Raw genomic sequence first — 26,390 nt, 5'->3', positions numbered from 1 at the left:
GCAGAAATAGAATGTGAGCCACGTAATTTTAGATGTTCTAGTATCAGCATTTCAAATAACACTCAAAAGCAGATGAAATTAATTTTAATAATATGTTTTTAATCTAATACATCCAAAATATTATCATTTCAACATGTAATCAATATGAAAATTAATGAGGTATTTTACCTTTTCTTTGGTGAAACTCTTTGAAATCTGATACATGTTTTATACTTACAGCACATCTCAGTACTAATCATGTTTCAAGGTCTCAGTAGTTACTGTGGCTAGTGATTACTGTACTACTCAGTTCAGAATAAGATTCAAATCTCTACCCACTTACCTGTCAGATATTGATCCATTTCTCTTTGAGCTGGAAAATTTCTTAAAATGGGATTTTTTTCTCTCAGATTTGTTGTCAATTTGAGAAAATTTTCTCACAATTTGCTGTTTCCATTTACTCTCCACCACTTCAATTTAATCCAATTATTCATTTACTTCTATTTGTTCAACCAAAGCTGCTTGGGTCAAAGTCACCAATAGTTTTGCCCCCATTGTTAAATCAATGGTCACTTCTCTGTTCTCCACGTATTTGTCTTATTGGTAGCATGAAGCACAGATCCTGAAATCTTCTCCTTTACCTACTCTCTTCACTTGGTTTCAAGGATGCTCTCTGTCCTACCTCACTGGATGCACCTTTTCTCTCTCCTTGGCTGATTCCTCCACTTTTTTCTTGCCTCTTAACATAAGCCTCCTAAGACTTAGTTCTTAGTTCTTTCCTATGTACTCACTCCTTTGATGGTCTGGTCCAGTTTCATTGTTTTATTTTATTTTTTTTTAATTTTTTAAAAGATTTTATTTAATTATTTGAGAGAGACAGAGAGAGAGAGAGAGAGAGCACAAGCAGGGGGAGCAGCAGAGGGAGAGGGGGAAGCAGGGTGCCCACTGAGCAGGGAGCCTGAGGTGGGGCTCCATCTTGGGACCCTGAGATCATGATCAGAGCTGAAAGCAGACACTTAACCACCTGAGCCACCCAGGCACCCCCAGTTTCATTGTTTTAAAAGTCATCTATATGTAGATGACTGGAAAATACAGAGTTTTCTCCTGAACTCCAGGCTCACATATTTAAAATTTCCCTTGAGTTTCTAGTAAGTATGACATGAACATAGCCCAAACTGAAATCCTGATCATTTCCCCAAAAGTTACTCACCTGCAGTCCCTCATCTTAGTTAATAGCGAATCCATCTTTTCAATTTCTCATGTCCTCCTGACTCTTTCTCAAATTCGACTCTTCTCTTTCTATCACAGGCTGTATCCAATAAGGAAATGTCAGTGGCTAGACCTTGAGAATACCTCTAGAACAAATACACTTCTCACAAGCTCCACCCTTATCAACCTATCCAGTCTACCATCATCCCTTGCCTGAATTATGACATGAGCCTCTAGCTGATCTCCTACTATCTGCCATTCTTGTCCTTTTGTAATCTATTTTCAACAGATTCCTCAGAGGGCAGAATAAAGACATTTACAGTTAAATAAAAACTGTAAGAACTTACCCTCAAGAGAATTTCTCTAAAGAAACTTCTAAAAAAAATGCATTTAAAGTAAAAAAAAAAAAAGACAAAGAAAGAAAGAAAGAAAAAGAAAAAGAAAGAAAAATCCAAACAATATTTTCTGTATCAAAAAAAGATGGTGTTTAATTTGTGGGGTTAAAAAAAAGAACACACTGAGGGGTGCCTGGATGGCTTAGTCCATTAAGTGGTCTGACTTAATTTTGGCTCAGGTCATGATCTCAGGGTTGTGAGATCGAGCCTCACATCAGGCTCTGCCTGAGCATGAAGTCTGCTTAAAATTCTCTCTTCCTCTGCCCCTTCCTGTCCCTCACTCTATAAAAATAAAGAAAGAAAAAAGAAAGAAAGAAAGAAAGAAAGAAAGAAAGAAAGAAAAGAAAGAAAGAAAGAAAGAAAGAAAGAAAGAAAGAAAGAAAGAAAGAAAGAAAGAAAGAAAAAGAAAGAAAGAAAGAAAGAGAAGAAGAAAGAAGAAAAGAAAGAAAGAAAAGAAAGAAAGAAGAAAAGAAAGAAAGAAAAAGAAAGAAAGAAAGAGAAAGAAAGAAAGAAAGAAAGAAAGAAGAAAGAAAGAAGAAAGAAAGAAAAGAAAGAAAGCACACTGAAATGCTGAAGCTAAAATTCTCTAAAATATCTTGTTAATGCAGTTGAGTCTTTTTAATTTTATTTATTTTGGACTTTGGGCTTTGTCAAGTTAAAATTCTTGGTAAAATTTCAAAGATGACCATAAAAAAAAAGAATAGAAATGGAGTTACACATTTCAAGCAAGTACAATAACAACAACAATGAAAATGGGGAAAAGTACAACAAAAAATATCAGTCATTTTTTATAATGGAAGAAAAAGAGAAAAAAACAATAATCTGGAGAAATGGAAATCAAAAGCTAGGACATAGAAAAAAGTCTATGTCAAATATACTCATGATGTAAAAAGTCAAATATACTCATGATGTAAGACAGAAGTTTTCAGATTTGATTCTTAAAATCCAATTCTATGGTGATTTCTTGTCTATTTCAAGAAATAAACATAAAATATACACATAAAAATTTAAAAAAAAAGAAAAATGTGTATCTGTACCAAGAAAAAAACAGAGCATAATTTTTTTACTCTGAGCAAAATTGAATGTAAGCTAAAAAAATCCCCAGAAACTCTTTAAGTATGTTTACTACATAATGCTAGAAATGCAATTCACTAAGAAAATACAATTGTAAAGACTCTTTATACTTGGTAAAACAAATTTGAAATATGCAAAACAAAAATTGCTAGCAACTTAAGGAAGAAATTAACATATCTATTATCAAACTTAACATATCTATTATCAAACTTTAAAATGTCAATACATCTCTGAATTCTCAAATCAGCAAAGATGATGAAGATTTAAATAACACAAATAAGAAATTTGATCTAACAGACATATTTAAAATTCTGCATGCCCTGTTTAGAGAACACATTCTTCTTAAGCATTTGTGAAAAGTGCCCAAAATCCACCATGTAGGAGAACATAGGTTAGTCTCAACAAATATCAGAAAATTGATTTCAAAAAGGTCATGCACTCTGATCACCAGGCAGTTTTGTTAGAAAGTAATAGAAAAAGATAAAAGTATTAAAATCCCTGAAAATATATTTTCCAAAAACCCATGTGTTGAAGAAAATTTCATAATGGATATTTAAACCTACTTACAACTGAATAAATAAAAAATTATGTATAAAAACTTGGGGGGTACAGTGAAAGTTGTGATACAAAGGAAAAGTGTAACATTAAGTACTTAAAGTAACAAAGTCTGAAAATTAATAACCAGTCCAACTTAAGAAGTCTGGAGAGTAAGGCAATAAAGTCAATAAAGAAGGAATTTGAAGGAAGTAATTAACAACTCTATGATGAGAAATCAATGAAGTAGAAAACAAAACATTAGAAAAGATCGACGAAAGTAAAATGGTGATTTTTCTCAGACTCCTCAGGAAAAATATAAAGAAAGTGTTATGACTTTATTAAATTAACATTTGTTAAGTGGAGCACAGGGTGCCAGATGGTGAGCAGACCACAAGAAGAGTTAAAATAGAGCAGTTTATTATTCACAAGTCCTGGAGGAAATGCACACCACCCTTCAAGGGGCAACTCAGAGAGGTTAAAGCAGACTGTAGACAGAAAGAGAGACAAGATCTGGGACATATGACTTTTATTAGGGTTTGGTCAATTTGAACCAAAAGAGTAGGGGTGTGGTAAGCTCCACAGGGGTCTTAGATAAGGGACGCATGCAACACAGGTGTGGAAGGCAGCGGATATTGTTGATGGTTCACAAGGGCTGTTGAGGAAGTCATATTAGGAATTCATATTTGCTTGTGACTCTGTGGCTGCTATCCAGGGCCTAGTGTCAATTCAAGGCCCCTGCAAGACACGTAGCCAAACAAAATGGATGCTGAGGCAACAATGCCATGGAGTAGTTTAGCGAAACTCTGGACCAAAGGTATAAATGAATAAAACTACAGTTAAAAGAAGAATATACCGATACAAGAGATTTAAAAGGCTATGTTAAATATAATCAGTAACTTGGTAAATAAATTTGAAAGCTTAGATGAAACAAATTTATAGAAAAATATGACATCAAAAATTGATTTAAGAATAAACAGAAAACTTGGACAGTGCTGTAATTATTAATAATTATTTGAGACAATAATTAAAATCTTTCTACAAAGAAAACACCAGGATCAAACCATTTCATAGAATACTTCTACTACTTTCAAGGAACAGATTATTCTAACTTTGGATAAACTCTCTAGAGAACAAACTAGGACTATGTCCGCCTGTATTCAATGAGGTGAGAACTAAAAAAGAAATCTGAAAACTTAATTTATTCATAACAATTGTTGAAGAAAAGCTTAACAAAATAATAGCAATCTGAAACCAGCAAGCTGGGTGGACAAAGATAATAAGCCAAGACTCAGTTATTTTATACCCAGAATGCAAACTTAGTTCAATTTTAGAAAATCTATAAATGTCTTCAACCAGGTTAACAGATTAAAGGAGAAAAGTACATAAGATTATTTTATTAAATGAAGGCCAAAAAAATTGTTACTATTAAGTATCCATTTATTATATATTTATGTATTTACAAAGTCTTTAAAAATCATTACACATAATAATATAAGTCAGCAAGATAGCCAGATATAAAATCGATATACAAAGGTCAATTACATTTTTCTGCAATAGAAAAAAATACAAAATATAATTTAAAATAACACCATTTGCATTAGCAACAGAAACTACAAAGTATCAAAGAACATACCTAACAAAAGAATTACAAGATCTTGATGAAGTAAAAGATAAAAATTTACTTAAAGAAATTGCAGGACGCCTTAAAAAGTGGAGAGATGGCTCATGTTCATGACTAGGAAAGTGATATATAAAAGGTGTCAATTCTCCCAATTGACTCATAAATCCATAGTTAACTCCAATTAAAATTCCAATAGTATTTTGCAGGGAATTTGCCATGTTTTTTTCTAAAATTTATATGGAAAAGCAAACAGTTAAGTGTTGCCAGAATGTACCTAGGTAGGGGGAGGAAATGAAATAGAGACTTCTTACCAGAAAGTAAGCCCCATTATAAACTATAGGAATTAAATAAGCATAGAACAAGCACGGAAACAAATAAATTAACCAGTGGAAGATAAAGAGAGCCCCTAAGAGATCTAAAAATATAAGGAATGTTAATATTGTTAGAGATGCCCTGGAACATCAGTGAAGAAAGGAGAGACTATTGAAAAAATTGAACTGGGAAAATAGTTAACAGTGAGGGGGAAAATAAATATGCACCCTTGTTGCTTACACGAATGTTAACTCTAAATAAATTTTGACTTAAATATCAAAAGCAAATTTTTTTAAAAAAATTAGAGAATAGGTATCCAGTCTTACATAAGCTCTAAAAGCTGCTAAACATAAAATAATGGCAAATCAGACCACATGAAAACTAACAACTGTTCATCAGAAAAGATGTTTAAAAGGGCAAAACAATAAGATGATTTTGAAACACCGATAACGAACACAAAATGATTGGCATAGACTACATATTGAATTCCTACAAATGAATAAGAAAAAAGGCAAGCGACATAGTGGAGAATGGGAAGAGGTAGAAGCATTTATCTTAAAAGTAAAACACATAGAGCCAATTAAATATAAAGTTTTCAACTTCTTAGTAATTAACAAAATTCAAATCAAGGCCACAGTGAGCTACCATTTGATTACCATAAGAAGCTTAGCAATAAAAAATGTTAAAGAAAAAAATAAATCAATGGTATTGCTTATAAATTAATAGTGGGAGTGTAAGTTGGTACAACTCCTTTAAAAAACAATTTGGCATTTTCTTGTAAATTTTAATATTTACATATCCTATAACCCAGCATTCTCTCTCCTAGATTTATAACTTAGAAGACATATGTGCGCCTGAAGATATGTAAGATTATTTATACCACCATGTCATTAAAAAACAAAACCTGGAAACATTTCAAATGTCCATCAGTAGAAGAATGGATAAATAGATTTTAGTACATTTAGAATTAAATATTTACAAAAGTGAAAAATCCTAGTTCTTAACTTGAGTAATAGGTCCCCAGATAATCACAAAACTTTAATTAAAAAAATAGAGTCCTACATGGACACATTATTATAATGCATTATAAATGAAGGACTATAATCAATTTATTTGCCTAAATTCCATAAAATTATAAAGTGGTGGTTTATTTGATTAGAATCATAAAGCAAACCTAATGGAAAACTCCTTTCCCTATTATGAGAGATGTTAAAACATAAAAGGTACTAATCAACATTACTTAGAACATGGCTGGCCTTTGCTGCCACGAATTCTGGAGAGAAAAGACAAGGGGTAGAGAAACAGTTAAAAGCTTGGGCTCAGCAACTAAGTTTTCTGGGTCAATGTCTGATTCCTATGTCTACTCGCTGTATGACTTTTGACAATTTACTCAGTTTCCCTGTGAAATAAGGATGATAACAGTCATGGGTTACTGTACGGCTTAAAATGTGCAAAATACTCAATAAATTTCATTGTCAAATTAGTGAAAAGTGACTTGGAAGGTTGTGTCTGCCCTGTCAACGACTATTGTCCTCCTCGCCACGCTGGCACTGGGAATAAGGGTGCTCAGCAGTGCTTTCCTGTTTCCAAAATGAGCATGTGAAAGAGAGCCCTGACAGCATTGTTGGGGGTCCTTACTGAGCATAGTATCTGAGGCCTCAAATCTAGGGCTCTTTCTGGGTCTTGAGAGGAATAAAATTTTCTCCCTTAAAAAGTAACCCCTTCTTTGGGATGCCTGGGTGGCTCAGTCAGTTAAGCATCTGCTTTCGGCTCAGGTCATGATCCCAGGGTCCTGGGATCTTGCCTCTCCTCCCTGCTCAGGGGGGGAGTCTGCTTCCCCCTCTGCCTGCCACTCTCCCTGCTTGTTCTCTCTCCGAGAAATAAATAAATAAAATCTTAAAAAAAAAAGTGACCTTTCTCAAAAGCTGAAATCTCTGGATGTGTGGGAGGCAAGAGGGCCCTCCTCTCTTTTGTCAATCATTAATGACAAAACACAAAAGGTTGGGTATACACAAACCAGTGTAAATATCCATGAATTATCATAGGTCTTTGTCAACGTGGAAATTAAATAACCCATTTGCAGGCAAGAAGCACTGTGGTGCAATGGAAAGGACCCTAGATTAGACAATTGGGGTCTGATTTAACTTGTCTAAGAAACTGTGTCTTTTCCTGCAAGCCTGGTCAGAATTGTTCGTCCAAGGTACTTCTGAGCTCCAAAATACTGATCTTTAGGAATAATAGAATGTCATTCCTCAGCAGATTGTATTTTCACCATAGACCTAATCACGCATTGTCATCTTTTCACATTTGCCCTTGTCTTCACCAAAGGTTCTGGAAGAGCAATAGCTAGTGGTACAATGGAGAGAGTTGAGTGAGTTTTTAAGGACAGTCGGCTGGAAAAAAAAATCTTCGTTTCACCAGCCTGCAGCTGGTTTAACCTGCAGGATTTGCTGTCCAGAGTACAGATTAAATTATTTATTTTTCCATTAGCTGTCTGAACAGAACTAAAGTTCACATGGTGGATAAAACCCCATGGTGTTAGCTAAGATATGACATTTTAAAAGAAGCCTGGGTGCTTCCTTAATGAACACCATGAAAGTAAATAGAACAGAATGGAGGAACTCTCCCTAATACATTTTTAAATGCGTGGTATTTCTCGTTGTTAGGGTGAAGAATAAATTCTGTATCTACTTTGCACATAGCCAAATGTGCTATGAAATATTATTTATGTACTTGACAAATTCCCAAGTATAGCATCAGCCTTGCTAAAATACCCGTTGGCACGACATTGCACTTCCAAATTTAGCATCATGGTTGACAGGATTTTTCTTGTTCTCTCAGAAAATGACCAGCCAAAATTTCTCTGTATTCATTTCCAAAGGATCTGATATTTATTTTCCCCTTTTCAGAAAGTAAATTCCCTGAGTGTGAAACCATTAAACTCAGATACCACTGTTAACCTTATCAGGTTTTAGCAGAAGAAAAAAATCACGTTTTGGAAAAGGAAAAAATAACTGGAATATCATCCGGTTACGTGTTAAATAATGTCACTGAGAGGCATTAAAGGGAGATGAAGTTTAGCTTCAGAGAAAGCAAATGTAGATATCCAGACTGCAACAACAGCTTAGAAAGTAAAATATCTTCATTAATTTTATGTAATAATAGCCACCACACCCCTTATGTAACACAGCGTTTTACAATGTCTCTTGTTTTTAATTTTTTTTTATGAGGAGGGAGGTTGAGAGGAGAGAAATTATTTGAATAGCATAATTTTTAAGGATATGTTCAAAAATAAAGTCATTAAGAGGCAACTGAAATTAAAATTAAATGCATTTATAAATATTCACTGTGATGGAAATCAAACTGACGTTGTGTAATGTGAGAGCAATCCAGATTTTTAAAGTAAATCTTACAATGTGAAAAAAAAAGTGAGTAGGGGAATCCATTGACATTTGAATGTCAGCCTCTTGGTTCCTCAATTGAATGCAAACTCTGTTTTGGCTCAGAGTTTCCATTTCAGTATCTACACTGTCATGCTCATTTTTAAAATAGTAACATAAGCTGTGCCAAGAAGCAAGGGCAATGCCAAACGTAGAAAAATCTATAAAACCATGTTTAGGAAAGAACCAAATTGCTTATAAATGTCAAAAGCTGTGTGAAAAGTAGTAATTAAAAAATAATCACATCAAACCTTCTACTGCTTTGCTCATAAGATCTAAAATGCCCTGAAGCCAATGTGGCCAAAAATAGAAGGTTTATAGCTGAAAATCAAAACATCCATCTTCACTTATATTTATAAGCAAATATTGGTCTATGGCTGAGGTTGTGTTTCGACCTGTGAGACGTGCATGTGATTTTAGGTGTCACCATCAAGAATACATCCATCACTAGTTCGATGCTGTGTACTGACTGGTCTCTCAGGACTCTGGTTTCTCACGGCCCGTGACTCTTCTCTCAAGGTACAGCCTCAAGAAGGGACCTGAGTGGTTGACATCTTCTGTGATTTGTACCAGGTGCCATCTCTGAGCCTAAGGCAGGTTAGGAAGCCTTTTGGGCTTTAGATACACCCAAGAGAAGAACATTGTCCTGAATTACAACCCTAAAGCAGACCAGGAAAATTCCTTCTTGGCAGTGTGAAGAATACAGAAGTTTTAACTTACCAGAGAATTCTGACAAATAAGGTTAATTTGATTTTGATATTTGCATTAGCATCATAGGAATGATAATTCTTATTAGCTACCATTTACTGATTATATATTATGTGCCAGGTATTGTGCTAAATACTTAATATAAAATCCCTTATATTAATCCTTATAGTAACCCTCTTTCATACTAAAGATCTGGGGTTCAAAGTCTTCAAGCTGTTTGCCCAAGGTCCCATAACTAGGAAGTAAAGGAATTGGGATTCTAAATCAATCTGATTCGAATAATACTATGAAGCATCTCCTGTTACATTTGTCTACGGCATAAAGTAAGATCTTATTTGCTAAGTTCTTTGCTTTCCCAGCTTTATTGAGATATAAAGAGACGTATAACATTGTATTAATTAAGTCGTAAAACATGATTTGATATATAACATATGGTAGAATGATTACTACAGTAAGTTTATTTGTCATCAATCACCTCATATAGTTAACAAACTTCTTTTCTTAGGGTAAGAACTTTTAGGATCTACTCTCAGCAACTTTCAAATATACACACAGTATTGTTAACTATAGTCGCCATCTGTCCATTACAACACCAGAACTTACCTTATAACTGGCATTTTGTACCCATTCACCACTTTTACACTTTCCCCCGAACCCAGCCCCTGCCTCTGGCAGTCACCAATCTGCTCTTTTTGTTTTTTTTAAATTCCACACATAGGCGAGATCATACAGTGTTTGTCTTTCTCCGCATGATTTATTTTACTTAGCATAATGCTCTCAATTGGCTTTTAGTTTAATCTACACAATTATTACCTAGTATTAGTAATTTAATCGGACACCACTAGGGGCCCGGGCATATGCCTGATTGATACTAATCAATATTTATCATTTGCTTTGGACTGAATTGTGTCTCCCCCAAATTCATATGTTGAAGCCCAAACCCTAACGTGACTCTCTTTGGAGATAGGACCTTTTAAGGAGAGAATTAAGGTTAAGTAAGATCATAAAGCTGGGGCCCTAATCCAAAAGGACTAGTATCCTTATAAAAAGAGGAGGAGACACCAAAGATCTCCCTCCCTCTTGGTCTCTCCTCCAGAGTAGGCATGAAGATAGGTCATGGGAGCACACAGTGAGAAGGAAGCCTTCCCCAAGCCACAAGAGTCTTCACCAGGAACCAAACCTGCAGGCGCCTTGATCTTGAACTCCAGAACAGTGAGAAAAGAAATTTCTGTTGTTTAAGCCAGGCACTCTGTGGCATTTTGTTGTGATAGCACAAGCTAACTAATATATCATTCTTGATACGGATTTGATGACATCAAAGAACAATGATATCACATGTGCAAAAATCACGAAAAGAAAGGTTTGCATCCATAGGGCAGAACTTAGAGCTCTCTCAGATAACCTACACCTTGTAAGTGCATCCCTGAAACATGATTGGAAAAGACTGGTATGCCTTTTGGATCAATTCAGATCTACTTCTTTAGCTCATCTCTTGCCTACTTTGCCCTGAGGCTGTCAATAACAAGATAGTTGTGATAAAAAAAAATATTTTGGGTGGTCTCATGCTTTAAATGTGGAATTGAGTCATAAAAAATGTGAGCTGTGAGGCAGCAGAGATTTTAACAGTACCCTTTCACCTCTTGTTCTCTTACCTCTATGTTCTCTTCCAACTTCCACTCCAGCTAAGTAATTACTTCATGAAGATTTGAAAAAACCAGGGACTCCTATAGCAGTGAGCAGGCCTTGGGGCCTGGGGTGGTGGTGGTGCTCTGGCTGAGTGCTATTGTGCACAGCTACCTTGGCAGGATTTAACTTCTTGCACTAACAGTTTCAATGAGTGGAGTTTTTATGAGGTTCCAGTTGTGTTTCAATATTACTGTTACTGCATTTGTTTTTCTTGCATTGTACAGTAACACTAAAATTCTTCAAAAGAGTCTAAGCTGGGTTTGCCTGGGTGGCTCAGTCGGTTAAGAGGCTGCCTTCGGCTCAGGTCATGATCTCAGGGTCCTGGGATCGAGCCCCGCATCGGGCTCCCTGCTCAGCGGGGAGTCTGCTTCTCCCTCTGCCTCTGCTCCTCCATCCCACTCGTGCTCTTTCTTTCTCTCTCAAATAAATAAATACAATCTTTAAAAAAAAAAAGAGTCTAAGCTGAATGATTTGCGTTTTAAAATTCATTTCCGGAGGGGAGGTGGGTGGGGGAATGGGGTAACTGGGTGACAGGCATTAAGGTGGGGGTGTGATATGATGAGCCTTGGGTGTTATCTGCAACTGAAGAATTACTGAACTCTACATCTGAAACTAATGATGTTCTATATGTTGACTAATTGAATTTAAATTAAAAAAGAATTAATTATAAAATAAATAAAATAAAATACTAGGAAATTTTGTTAGCTTTTGTATTTCTAAAACATTGGGGACCTCTGGAGTGACCACTTAATTATTTCCAAAGCTTACTTGTGAAAGGAGCATTTCTCTTCCCCCACATAACATTTCTGGACATCCATACTTTCAACAACCTTAATTTCTGGAACATTGTTTTCTCTCTCTCTGCCAACTGTAGAAGTCAAGGATAGAACATTCAATTGTCAGCTGCCAGTGATTTCTCCTGTTAGGGTGCTCTGTGACTTGGGCCGTTTATGGAGTATCACCATGCCCAGGAGCTGTCACCCACTTTAGAGGGCACAGAGAATATTTTGCTATTATACACCATCGTGATTCTAATCGTGCAAACATATGGTCCGAAGGACAACAACCTTTTTCTTACACTGTTCTAATAACAACAGTAAAAAAAAAAAAAAAAAAAAAAAATTATTTTGTATGGTAGCATTCTGATTATTTGTGGGGAGAACTTTTGGGCTTTTGTTTTTTGTCACTGATGGTTATCTTTAAAATTGATTCTGTGTAACATAGACAACGCCTGACAATTAGCTATGACAGGGACTAATTCAACTTTTGGAAATGTTAGATTTATATAAATGTACATTTTGGATTTTTATATTACTTTGCATAAATTCTTTTAACAACAATAAAACAAGCTTTACAAAAAAACAATGTAGGAAATAATTCCTTTATAACAAACTCGGTTTTTTAAAAACATATTATGTAAATCCATGTATGCTAATACATGCCTTTTAACTCATCTATCACACATTAACAGAAGATGTCCAATAAATATCTGTTGGTGACAAGGATAAATTTGTAGGTATTCTGTGCCCAAAAAAATACCAGTGAAGTGTGGATATTTCCCAAGGCACCACAAATCTGGCTCCAGTTTTAAACAAGCCGTGGTTAGCTTTATTGAGAGGACTAGACAGAGGTCACTAGAGGAGCCGACCAGAATTTGAAAGTGGAATACTGCTGGCTTTCAGCCCTGTTTCTAGTAACTACCCCACCCTGTCGTTCCCAAGAGAACAAATGAAATGTACACTTGATAGCTGAGCAGGTGGCATGGGCTGTAGTAATAAACAGCTCCTTTCCTGTAAGGGAGCAGTGGACTAGGTTTATGGATCCATGAGCTTTCCTGTGGGGAAGCCATTGTGTCCAGTTAAAATTGTAACTAAAAACATCCGTCTCCATCAACTTCTCGGCAATTCCACTCATATGTAGCCCCAAGTCCCTCAGCACTGCTCCTATCATTGATTCATTTGACCACATATACAACCAGCTTCCAGGATGAAAAATAGCATGGGGACAGCTAAAATTTCATTAGTTGGTCTGTATGTGATGAGAAGTGGCTATGGATTTAGTCCACCTGCCAATTAATGTTAGAGAAAAGAAGCCAGTTGGGAGTCAATGGGTCCCTTCCCTGTTTTCCATGTGTTTACTTCCTCTGCTTCCCTAATGAACTCCATAGCTTTAGAATTCTAAACCATTAAATGGAATTAAGAAACAGACTCATTATTTAGAGTCAAAGGTTATAATCAACTCCTCTCCAACAATCAACCGATATCCCTTTGTTTACTTGAAGTCTAACAGGAAAACACTACCTCGTGCCTAAACGACTTGGAGCGTTATTTTCATAACTGCTTGTTGAATTTTCCTAATTAATCAGAAAGCTTTGGCACAAAGAGTCCAACCACTGAGCCCTGAGATACAGGGCTGGCAGAAAGTTTGTCAGCAGAAATTGTCTTTTGTGCAATCTCTGTGCTACCTGGCACAAAGAGTACTTTGTAAATCTTGATTATGATTACAACACAATGGTTAATTAGCAAGGCTTTTCTTTGTCCTTACAAATTTCTTTAGACTGACATTAATGAATTGAAGAATGAGAGTTTCCCTACAGTTGTATGAAACAAAAAAAAAAGAGCAAGTTTGCGTTGTTTTCCAAAGGATATCCCTTGTGCTGACAGTATTCCATGGCGTGAGCCCCAGGTACCACAGCCAAAGATTCAAGCTGGCCAAAGAAAACGTTGACCCTACTGGACTTGAGTAGGTCAAGGAGTTTTATGGTGCATGGAGAGAGACTGTAAAGTTAATCTCCTATTTATGTTACACTGCGATAATCCTGCCATAGCAGCCGCAAAAGTCAGGAAGTTAAAAAAAAAAAATCAACAGAAAAAAAAGTTTTTTTCTTAGACCATCTTTTTGTTTTGACAATTATTGGTGAGAACTTGATGGAGGGGTTTGTGTGTTCAGAAAGCATTTCTTTGTAAGCCTCACTAAAAGCACTCATTTTATGATAATGTATATTTAAATGGACATAATATCGGATAATCTGAATGATAGGACCATAAGTTAAGAAAACAAATATATCTCACACATAACTTAAAAATCGGAGCTTCGATGAGACCCTTAATTGGAAAGCATTCAGATCATCTCAGAAATGATTTAGGATTTATTATTTTTAAAAATGACTTGAGTTAGATTAAACAAAGTTGGCAAGGAGTAATTTAAAAATGTCTTTTTCAGTTTAGAGAGGTTCCTTCACTGACATTTTCAGTGACGACATAGTAAAAGGAAACATTTAAGCATATTGTGAAATGCTCAGGTTAGATGAGAAATAATTTCCTGAGGGGATTTAGTCATTGGAATAAGTCACCAAAAGTAAGCTCTAAAATCTTTTTCTCCAGGGGTCCTTAAAACATGATCCATTTCATATCTTCAGGATAGCTTTGTGTGTGAAGATGGATGATAACAATACATGATTTCAGGGAGAATATGAATTTTTCTGACGATGAGGAAGATTTTTATTTCTTCAGAAATACCTAAGATGGGAAAATCCATTAATTAGATTCCAATAGAGCAACTGGGAAAACAAGCAAAGTTTTACGGAAGCTTTCATTGCTTCACAGAAAATAAACATCTCTTAGCATACTGCAGGCTCTATAAAATTGTTAGCTTAGATTCTGGCTCTTTTTCCACATGAATATAATAGTCCATGAACTCATATTTGGAATCCCAAGCAATTACATAACTTATTAAATCTCGCCAAGATCAGTACTCTTTCTTGTTGTTGAGTGTGGTTTATGAAAAATAGTTATCATATATCATACCAGGAAAGGCCCCAGAAAATGAGGTTAGATATTAAAATTGCCCGGGGACAATTTTTAGAATAATTTCAACAATGAGCAGATTTTTCACTAATGAACGAAGACAGGTTTAACTCCTTTAGGGTAATTTTATATTAATCTCAGAACGCAATACCATCTTCCAAAGGATTTATGCACGATAGCCATGCCACTGTTTCCTGGTAAATAGATCAAAGCAACTCACAGTTACGTTGCTCATTCCTCTGTGCATCTTCAGGACAAAAGGATACGTGCAACAAAGAAGATATTGTTGGAAAAAGAAGAGAAAAGAAGTATAAAGACAGAGCTTAAGGCATACATTCCTATGAGAGAAGGCAAAATAAGGAAGTGCCAACTGAATAGAGAGGAGCGGTCCCAGCAGTGTAAGCAGCGACAAAACATTACAGTGTCTCATGAACCAAGTGAGGAAAAGTTTCAATAAGGAGAGGGATACACACCTGAATCAAAGGCTAGGGGAAAAAAAGAAAGAAAGAAAAGAAAAGAAAAACCAAGAAAATGAGCACTAAATAAGGCCATTAGATTTGACAGTGACAGTGACCTTTCTGATCAGAGACTGAAATGGGTAGGAGAGGATGGGACAAGACAAGTGGAGGAAAGAAGGGTAATCTAGATACTTTGCTGGATTATTTCTACCTGCTTGGGGACAGTGGAAGCATTCATAAGGAAGCATAGAACCAAAAGAATAAAGGATGCCCATATCAAACAGAAAGGAAAACTTAACATTGCACAGTAGGAGTGTGCCAACGGACTTAGGACAAATCCTCTTCTCTTAATCTCCCTGAGGGCCAGCATGCAATGGCATATTCATGTTCCTTCTCCTGAAAGTGTTTGTGGCATAATTTTAAATAACATTCATATTTTAGGGTGTGATTTCATATTTATTATTTTTCTGAATTGAAACACAAAGCCCGTGACCTCTGTATTAGGTAGCTTTTGCTAGGTTATTCTGATGTAATACATAACCCCAAAATGTCAATGGCTTCTAGTGACAGAGGTTTGTCTTTTCTCCATCACATGTGAGCTCCATGTGTGTTCTTAAGTCATGGATGCAGAATGACAAATGACCCCTATCTGGTCATGTTGTGCTCAGAGCAAGGAGATAAGAGCAGTGACAGAGGCTCACAGGAGTCCCGAAGCTTCTGCCCAAACATTACAAACATCTCTCCACACGCATTTAATTGATCAAAGCAAGTCATCCAAGAGATGGGGTGCAAAGCACAATTCTTTGACAAGGAGGGCAGAGAATACTCAGTACCACTACAGTCTACCACAACTTTGAAATTTTGGTGAGCATAAAATGCATAGAGAAAATAATAAAAAATTTCTACATCTTTCCAATTAGTTTACTAATGGGATCATAATATGAATAGTTTGTATCCTAATTTTTAATTAATGTTGCATTATACATTATCTTCCATGTCACCTAGTATTATTTAAAATGTGATTTTAGAGGCTGCACATTATTCCATTGTCTGGACATATTTTTTCAGCCATTCCCTTAACTTTTGTGCTTCTTCTTTGTTTTTATTCTGTCATTCAGTAGTTTAAGACACATTTTCTAAGCTACTTTCTTGTGCACACTGTGAGGGATGTTAATGACCCGAAACAAACACCACTGCACCTTTAAAAATGGATGCCTTATTCCCTCCTCTAGAAGAATTAATACTCTGTTTTGAAAATAAGGTTGTTTTTAGTTCCAGTTGCATCTGAACATTTGCCTGGACAATGACAGCAATGCTCAGGAGTGCTGATAGACTTTTGGTGTTTCATTCCCATGATTCCATTCACTGTGAAATTGTTTGGTGGACCAATTCACCCTCTTTTTCAGCCATAAGAACTTATTTCAATCATACAGCAAGAGAGTTAGCAGTTCAGATACTGGTCATTTACAAATCTTTATTAAGGATATAAATCAGAAGTTTTAATTTAAAGATTAGGTGACTTTCTTGTAACAATCGGAAATCTAAAGACATAAATCAAGTATCTTAGTGATGGAGTTGACACTTGTTCGCACCTCGTTAGTGCTTTTACCCTTCCTCTTTCCTAAGAGAACCTTCCCAGCCCTGCAGGAGCTTCAGTGGAAACTGACCCCACCCTCTGATTTCAGAGTGAGACTGATCGTTCCAAGGTTAGGGCTAATCTCCTTGCCAGTGACCAGTTCAGGAATGGGCAGTTTGCTTTATCTTGCCAAAAAGACAAGAAGGATGTCTGCCTTCTTTTTTTTTTTATTATGTTATGTTAATCACCGTACATTACATCATTAGTTTTTGATGTAGTGTTCCATGATTCATTATTCGCGTATAACACCCAGTGCTCCATGCAGTACCTGCCCTCTTTAATACCCATCACCAGGCTAACCCATCCCCCCCCAGAACCCTCAGTTTGTTTCTCAGAGTCCATAGTCTCTCATGGTTCGTCTCCCCCTCTGATTCCCCCCCTTCATTTTTCCCTTCCTGCTATCTTCCTCCTCTTTTTTTTTTTTAACATATAATGTATTATTTGTTTCAGAGGTACAGTTCTGTGATTCAACAGTCTTATACAATTCACAGTGCTCACCATAGCACATACCCTTCTCAATGTCCATCACCCAGCCACCCCATCCCTCCCCACCCCCCACCACTCCAGCAACCCTCAGTTTGTTTCCTGAGATTAAGAATTCCTCGTATCAGTGAGATCGTATGATACATGTCTTTCTCTGATTGACTTATTTCGCTCAGCATAATACCTTCCAGTTCCAACCACGTTGTTGCAAATGGCGAGATCTCATTCCTTTTTATGGTTGCATAACATTCCATTATGTATATATACCACTTCTTCTTTATCCATTCATTTGTCAAGGGACATCTTGGCTCTTTCCATAGTTTGGCTATTGTGGACATTGCTGCTATAAACATTGGGGTACATGTACCCCTTCAGATCACTACATTTGTATCTATGGGGTATATACCCAGTAGTGCAATTGCTGGGTCATAGGGTAGCTCTATTTTCAACTTTTTGAGGAACGTCCATACTGTTTTTCAGAATGCCTGCACCAGCTTGCATTCCCACCAACAGTGTAGGAGTGTTCTCCTTTCCTCACATCCTCGCCAATATCTGTCGTTTCCTGACTTGTTAATTTTAGCCATTCTGACTGGTGTGAGGTGGTATCTCACTGAGGTTTTGATTTGGATTTCCCTGATGCCGAGCGACGTTGAGCACTTTTTCATGTGTTGGTTGGCCATTTGGATGTCTTCTTTGGAAAAATGTCTGTTCATGCCTTCTGCCCATTTCTTGATTGGATTATATTCTTTGGGTGTTGAGTTTAATAAGTTCTTTATAGATTTTGGATACTAGCCTGTTATCCGATATGTCATTTGCAAATATCTTCTCCCATTCTGTCGGTGGTCTTTTGGTTTTGTGGACTGTTTCTTTTGCTGTGCAAAAGCTTTTTAACTTGATGAAGTCCCAATGGTTCATTTTTGCCCTTGTTTCCCTTGCCTTTGGCGTTGTTTCTAGGAAGAAGTTGCTGTGGCTGAGGTCGAAGAGGTTGCTGCCTGTGTTCTCCTTTAGGATTTTGATGGACTCCTGTCTCACATTTAGGTCTTCCAACCATTTTGTGTCTACTTTTGTGTGTAGTGTAAGGAAATGGTCCAGTTTCATTCCTCTGCATATGGCTGTCCCGTTTTCCCAACACCATTTGTTGAAGAGACTGTCTTTTTGCCATTGGACATTCTTTTCTGCTTTGTCAAAGTTTAGTTGACCATAGATTGAGGGTCCATTTCTGGGCTCTCGATTCTGTTCCATTGATCGATGTGTCTGTTTTTGTGCCAGTACCATACTGTCTTGATGATGACAGCTTTGTAATAGAGCTGGAAGTCCGGAATTGTGATGCCTCCAGCTTTGCTTTGCTTTTTCAACATTCCTCTGGCTATTCAGGGTCTTTTCTGGTTCCATACAAATTTTAGGGTTATTTGTTCCATTTCTTCAAAAAAAGTGGATGGCATTTTGATAGGGATTGCATTGAATGAGTAGATTACTCTAGGTAACATTGACATCTTCACAATATTTGTTCTTCCAATCCATGAGCATGGAACGTTTTTCCATTTCTTTGTGTCTTCCTCAATTTCTTTCATGAGTATTTTATAGTTTTCTGAGTACAGATTCTTTGCCTCTTTGGTTAGATTTATTCCTAGGTATCTTACAGTTTTGGGTGCAATTGTAAATGGGATCGACTCCTTAATTTCTCTCTCTTCTGTCTTGTTGTTGGTGTATAGGAATGCCACTGATTTCTGTGCATTGATTTTATATCCTGCCACTTTACTGAATTCCTGTATGAGTTCTAAGAGTTTTAGGGTGGAGTCTTTTGGGTTTTCCACATAAAGTATCATATCATCTGCAAAGAGTGAGAGTTTTGTCTTCTTCTTTGCCGATTCGGATGCCTTTTATTTCTTTTTGTTGTCTGATTGCTGTGGCTAGGACTTCTAATAATATGTTGAATAGCAGTGGTGATAGTGGGGATGTCTGCCTTCTAAGAAATGTTCCCTCTATCCTAGGAAAAAATCACAGGCAAATTCATTCCTCTTCTTCCTCCTGAAATTTTCATGTTTAAAAGGGGTATCTGCCCCAGCTGCAGTTTCCCACACTACTTCTTACTGGGTGTCAGGATGTCAGACACAAGGGCTGAAAGAACCTTGGTCTTTGATGACCTTGGTGAACACTGATGACCTTGGTGAACACAGCCTGGAAATTTGCCTGACCTTTTGAAGTCCTGCTATAAAAAATTAGTGAATTTGTTAATTGTTTAGTCAGTGTAGGTGAGACTGCAGGATATTTGTAGGAGAAGGCATTCTAAGTCACGCAAGACAGGCAGAGATGCAAGACTGTGTTCCAAAATGTCAACTGAAGAGACCAAAATCATCATTGGATTTCTAAAAGATAATTCTGTCTGAATACACACACACACACACACACACACACACACATTCAGCCTCGGACTTTGACCCAGTTGCTGGAAGGTTTATACGTCATGCTCACATGTGCTATGACTAATAAAAGGGAGGGCAAGTTAAACATCATACTTAAATCTTGAAATGAAGAGGAATAAACAGGATGATTCCATTCTTAAAGTGAATTCATGTACTTTAAAATAAATAAAATAAATTCTAGCTCATACACATATAAATTACTTCCTAGAGATGCCCAAATTTGCGTTTGCAATAGATCATAGTGTAAGTAAAAAGAGATGGTGCTGACAATTTGAATGTGTTTCCCATAGGGCAATTAAAATAGAGCTGAAGAATTAGTGATACAATCATTTGATCTGAAACATAAATAATTCTACCTTATTTGTGAAGAAAAGATACATGAAAAACTTGGGCTGGTGAAAGTCATCAATAATAAATAATAAGTAAAAGTAATAAAATCTAATTTCCATCATCGGCTTTAAATTCCTTCCTTCCAAGTTTTTCATCCAAGTTTGTGATGGCAAAATTCATTGACTTACATTGCCTTTCATGTTTTTGCTTTCCATTATCTAAATCTCATGGAATTATAAATGATAACAACCAGCTAAAATTGAATAAATAGGTTTTTATAATTTAGATAAACAAGTCCTGTAGATTAAGTCTTAACTAAGAAGATTCACAAATGAGACACCTCGGTGGCTCAGTCTGTTAAAGTATCTGCCTTTGGACCACGTCACGATCTCTGGGTCCTGGGATTGAACCACGCATCAAGCTCCCTGCTCAGCAGAGAGTCTGCTTCTGCCTCTCTCTCCTTCTGCTCCTGCTTGTATTCTCTCTCTCTAAAATAAATAAATAAAACCCTTAAAAAATAAAATTAAAAAAGATTCGTAAGCATACACAAGAGCTCTCAATAATTATGCACATGGTCAACATTTTCTGATTTTCCAACTCATTCAAGCTTTCCTTTTGGCGTATATAAACATGTTATAGAAAAAGATCACTATCCATAATCTTGTTTGCACGAACATTTCAACTGAATAGAAATTTGTTTTTGTTTTTGTTTTTACCTCTGACAATTACAGTGTGAAAACTGGAGAAAGGAGTTAAAGAATTTTTTTCAAATGATATATATGTATATTATTTTTCCCTTAAATTTTTAAGAAATCCTTTGATAGCTGTATCTGCATATAAAAATCAATTGTCCAGAGAATTAAATTAATCTTCAGGTTTTTATTGCCTCTAGACCCTTGGTAGAAGCAGAGAAAAACATGCCCAATGAAGCTTATAGAGTCTCTGCAAATTAAGATCAAGAAAATATAAGTTCAAAATAAAAGAATCACCAAGAATAAGAAGAAATAAATCAGGATGCATGGGTGGCTCCATTGGTTAAGCGTCTGACTCTTGATTTTGGCTCAGGTCATGATCTCACAGTTGTGGGATCGAGCTCTGCACTCAGCATGGAACCTGCTTGAGATTCTCTCTTTCCCTCTCCCTCTGCCCCCTCCCCTGCCCTCTCTCTCTCTCTCTCTCAAAATAAATAAATAAAATTTAAAAAAAGAAGAAGAAATAAACCACAAAAGTAATGGCCAGCAGAGGTGGGAAACAATTGTCTTTGACTCTTTATTTTTTTTAAAGATTTTATCTATTTATTTGAGAGAGTGAGAGAGCATGAGGAGGGGAGGGTCAGAGGGAGAAGCAGACTCCCTGCTGAGCAAGGTTCCTGATGCAGGACTCAATCCCAGGACCCTGGATCATGACCTGAGCCGAAGGCAGATGCCCAACCGACTGAGCCACCCAGGAGGCCTTGCCTTTGACTCTTACGGACTTCAGATACTTAAATAGTTAGATATAGAACATATAAGCTATGTGTAAGTTTTCTACTGCTGTTGTAGCAAATTATCACTTACTTAGTAGTTTGAAAGAATGCAAACTTATTATATAGTTCTAGGGGTCAGATGTCTTAAAATTGGTGTATGGTGGGGCTGTGTTCCTTTCTCAAATTTCTAGAAATGAATCTATTTCCTTGCTTTTTCTAGATTCTAGAGACCACTTATAGTCCTTAGATCACGACCTTCTTTGGCTACCCTGAAAACCAGCCATGTTGACTCTGATATTTCTGTTTTTTTTTGTCACATCTCTTCCCCCGCATCCAGTTCTTCTGAATCCCTTTCCCACTTCTAGTGATCCTTTTAATCATATTGGGCCCACATACATATTCTCAGATAATCTCCCTATCTGCTGATTGGTGATCTTAATTCCATCTCCAATTTTATTTCTCCTTTGTCATGTATCCTAACATATTCACACATCCTGATGATTAAAACATGAGTGCTTTTGTGGGGCATTATTCTCCCTACTACAAGCTATATCATAAATACTTAAGAAAATAAAATATGGAACCACAAATATGCGTGAGTAATACACAACCATCCGTAATGGTTAGAAGACTTTACAAAAACAAAATGAAATTTCTTTAAATGAACAATACAACTTTTGAAATAAAAAATATCTCCATAACCTAAGTAAACAGCTTTTTAGACACAAATAAATAATTAGTGAACTGAATTTAAATCTGATGAAATTACCCAGAATGTAGTGCAGAGGGGGAAAAAAAATAGAAAATATTAAAAAGAAGTTAAAACACATAGAAGATAGGGGCGCCTGAGTGGCTCAGTCGTTAAGCGTCTGCTTTCGGCTCAGGTCATGATCCCAGTGTCCTGAGATTGAGCCCCGCGTTAGGCTCCCTGTTCGGCGGGAAGCCTGCTTCTCCCTCTCCCACTCCCCCTGCTTCTGTTCCCTCTCTTGCTGTGTCTCTCTCTCTGTCAGATAAATAAATAAAATCTTAAAAAATATATATAGAGAGAAGACAAAAGCTGAGAAGCTCCAAAATATGTGTAGTTAGACGCCCAGAAAAGGAGAGAATATAGACAATGGCAGGGAGGAAATATGTGAGTAGATAATGGCTGAGAAGTTGCAAAATAAGTGAAAAACTGGAATTTACAGATCTAGGAAGCATAATGAATGCTCTCAGTGTCATGAGATGGAGCCTTGGATTGGGCCTCATGCTGGGCACGGTACCTGCTTGAGATTCTCTCTCTCCCTCTGACCCCCACCACACTTGAGCTCATGCTCTCTCTTTCTCTCTCTCTAAAAAAAAAAATTCTCTACAGTAGGGGCTAAACTAATCAAAATTATTTTTCAAAACTAAGAGTGAAATAAAGTCTTTTTCAGATAAACCAAAACAGAGTATTTACCACTAACAATTTTTTTTTTTTTTTTTTACTGAAGGAACTTCTAAAAGATGTAGTTCAGCAAAAAAAATTATTACAGAGGGACAATCTGAGATGCAAGAAAAGCATAGAGTGATAAAATGACAGACATGTATCTTAACCTAAACAATAGTGTCTGCATAAAGTAATAAAAATAGCATTCAATTATTTGTGGTTTTATTTAACAGGACAACTCTAAAATACTTGACAAAATTAGGATGTATATCAGAGGAGGAGGAGTCAGTGTTATTGTGTTCTTACTGCTGGATAATATTTAGGCAGGACTGTAGATATCTTTGGACATTATAAGTTAAATATGAATAGCAAACTTTTCTGTAATGACTAGGTAAAAAGTAATATAAAAATGCTAAATATAAAAATGCATTTTTCCCAAAAGGGAAAAATGAAATAAGAAAGAACTCAACCAATTAATTACAAAGGGAAAAAGAAAGAAAAAGAGCATTAAAAAAGTGGGAAAACTAAAAAAATACAGATGGTAGGAATAAGTGAAAAATATATCAATAACAGTAAATCAACAAAGTCACCAATTAAAAGACAAATTATTGAGCTGGATTTTAAAATATAGCTATATGTTATTTGCCTGTAATATAAGAACATAGGAAGCCTAAAATAAAAGGATGCAATCAGATTTTATCTTCTATCTATCTCTCTATCAATATGTATTTAGAACTTAATGGTTTAGGGGCTCCTGGGTGCCTTTGTCGGTTAAACTTCCACCTCTTGATTTCAGTTCAGGTCATGATCTCTGGGTTGTGGATGGAGCCCAGTGTCAGACTCCACACTCAGTGGGAAGTCTGCTTCAGGTTCTCTCCCGCTCCCTCTGCCTCTCCCCCTGCTCTCTCTCTCTCTCACAAAAATAAATAAATCTTAAAAAAAAAAAAAAACCTTAAAGGTTTAAAACAAACATGCATTATTTCACATTTTCTGAGGATCAGGAATCCAGAAGTGGCTGAGCTGCCTGATTCTGACTCAGGGTCTCCCAAGAAGTTGCAGTCAAGAAGTAGACTAGACCTACAGTTATCTCCAGGCCTGTCTGGGGCTGAAAGACCTCAAATAGGCCTGCTACCCTCACAACATGGCACCTGGCTTCTCTCAGAATAGGTGATCCACAAAACCATGGTGTCTTTTCTTACCTGGGCCTGAAGCTACATACTGCCATTTATGTAACATCCTAATGACTATGCAGGTCAACTCTATTCATTGTGGGAGGGGACTATTCAAGAATGTGATTACTAGAAGTTGGAGACCATTAGGGGCCATCTTGAAGGCTGGATACAATAAAAATACACCAAAATAATATTATTAAAAGAAAGATAGGGTAGCTAGTTTCTATCAGACAAAACTGACTTTAAAATCAAACCATTGTTAAAGATTAAAAAGTTCATAAAATAATGATAAAGTTTGAATTTATCAAGCTCTAACAAATCTAAACTCAGATCCCTGTGGAAAAAAAATAAATCTTAAAACATAGGAAGTAAGAATATATTGAAGAAAAGGAAAGAATTGTCAAATCCGCCATCAGGGGGAGAAATTTCAACACATTTCACTCAAATATTGACAGTTCAAACCATCAAAAATTAGTAAAGACAGAGAATATCTGCAAAACAGGGTTAAGTTTGATTTCTACAGGCAATAATTAGAAAATATACATTATCTACTGTATATATAAAGCATTTATAAGAGTTAATCATACATTAGGCTCAAATTTGGTCTAAAATAATTTTTTTATTATTATGTTAATCACCATACATTACATCATTAGTTTTTGATGTAATGTTCCATGATTCACTGTTTGTGTATAACACCCAGTGCTCCACGCAGACTGTGCCCTCTTTAATACCCATCACCAGGTTCACCCATCCCCCCACCCTCCTCCCCTCTAGAACCGTCATTTTGTTTCTCAGAGTCCATAGTCTCTCAAGTCATTTTATGAGACCATGTTCTCTGGACACTGTGCACATGATAACAAAAAAAACAATAATAACAACAAATATTTGTAACCTAAAAACACATTTCTAAATGCCTCGTGGGTTTAAAAAGACACCGTAATGGGAACTTCAAGGTACTTGGAATGCAACAATTATACAAATATTACAGGGGCGGCCTGGGTGGCTCAGTTGGTTAAGCAACTGCCTTCAGCTCAGGTCATGATCCTGGAGTTCTGGGATCGAGTCCCACAAGGGGCTCCCTCCTCAGTAGGGAGTGTGCTTCTCCTCGACCCTCTTCCCTCTCGTGCTCTCTATCTCTCATTCTCTCTCTCTCAAATAAATAATAAAATCTTTTAAAAATTATACAAATATTACGTATCAAACCCTGTGAATTGCTGTGAAAGCAGTACTTCGAAGTACAGATGTTTATAGCTGTAAGTGTTATATTCAAAGGAAAATGAAAATTAATTTCATCCTATGTATGAAATCAGAACAACAGAATGTACAAGTTAGGAGATGCTTTTTTAAATATCAGAAGTAGGGCGCCTGGGTGGCTCAGTCGTTAAGCATCTGACTTTGGCTCAGGTCATGATCCCCGGGGTCCTGGTAGTCGAGCCCAGCATCGTGCCCCCTGGCTCAGCAGGAGTCTGTTTCTCCCTCTCCCACTCCCCCTGCTTTTGTTCCCTCTCTTGCTTGTCTCTCTCTGTCAAATAAATAAATAAAATATTTTTTAAAAAAAATAATAAAATAAAATAAATGTCAGAAGTAAGTGACCAAAGAGGATCAACCAAATTAAAAGGAAACCTCTAGAGACATTGTTCAAGAAAAAGAAGAGAAAACGTAACCAACTAACCAATCATAGGAATTAAAAAGACAACAAACTATAGTTATAGCAGAGATTCAAAGAGAGTAAGAAAAAATACCAAGAAAAACTGTAAGTTATTGAAAGTATGTAGAATGAACAAGTTCTGAGAAAAATAGCACTACAAAACTGATTCGAAAAAGAATACTTTAATAGTTTTACAGACAAACATGACAAAATTTAGTACCAGTTGTTTGGTCTTATATACAATATTTATATTATTACATATATTTATACTATATACATACATTTTTAAAGATAGCTGATGAGGAAGAAATTCTCCCCCATTCCTTCTTTGACATTAGTATAACCTTGATCCAAAATCAAGCTAGAATGATATGAGAAAGGAAAATTATAGGCTTGTTTCAATCATTAATAAAAATGCAAGAGGCCCACAATGAATACAGCAGTGAATAAAAAACATAATTCACAAATGACCATGTTCTATTTATCTCAGGAATCCAAGATAGTTTAACATTTAAAAATCTATCATTTACCACATTGAAGACCAAATATATACAGACCAAAAATTTGTTAAAAGTCAGAATGATAAAAATTTTAGAT

The sequence above is a fragment of the Zalophus californianus genome, chromosome 2, assembly GCF_009762305.2.
Source record: "Zalophus californianus isolate mZalCal1 chromosome 2, mZalCal1.pri.v2, whole genome shotgun sequence".
Lineage (NCBI taxonomy): Eukaryota > Metazoa > Chordata > Mammalia > Carnivora > Otariidae > Zalophus > Zalophus californianus.
Note: the sequence above shows the minus strand (reverse complement) of the source record.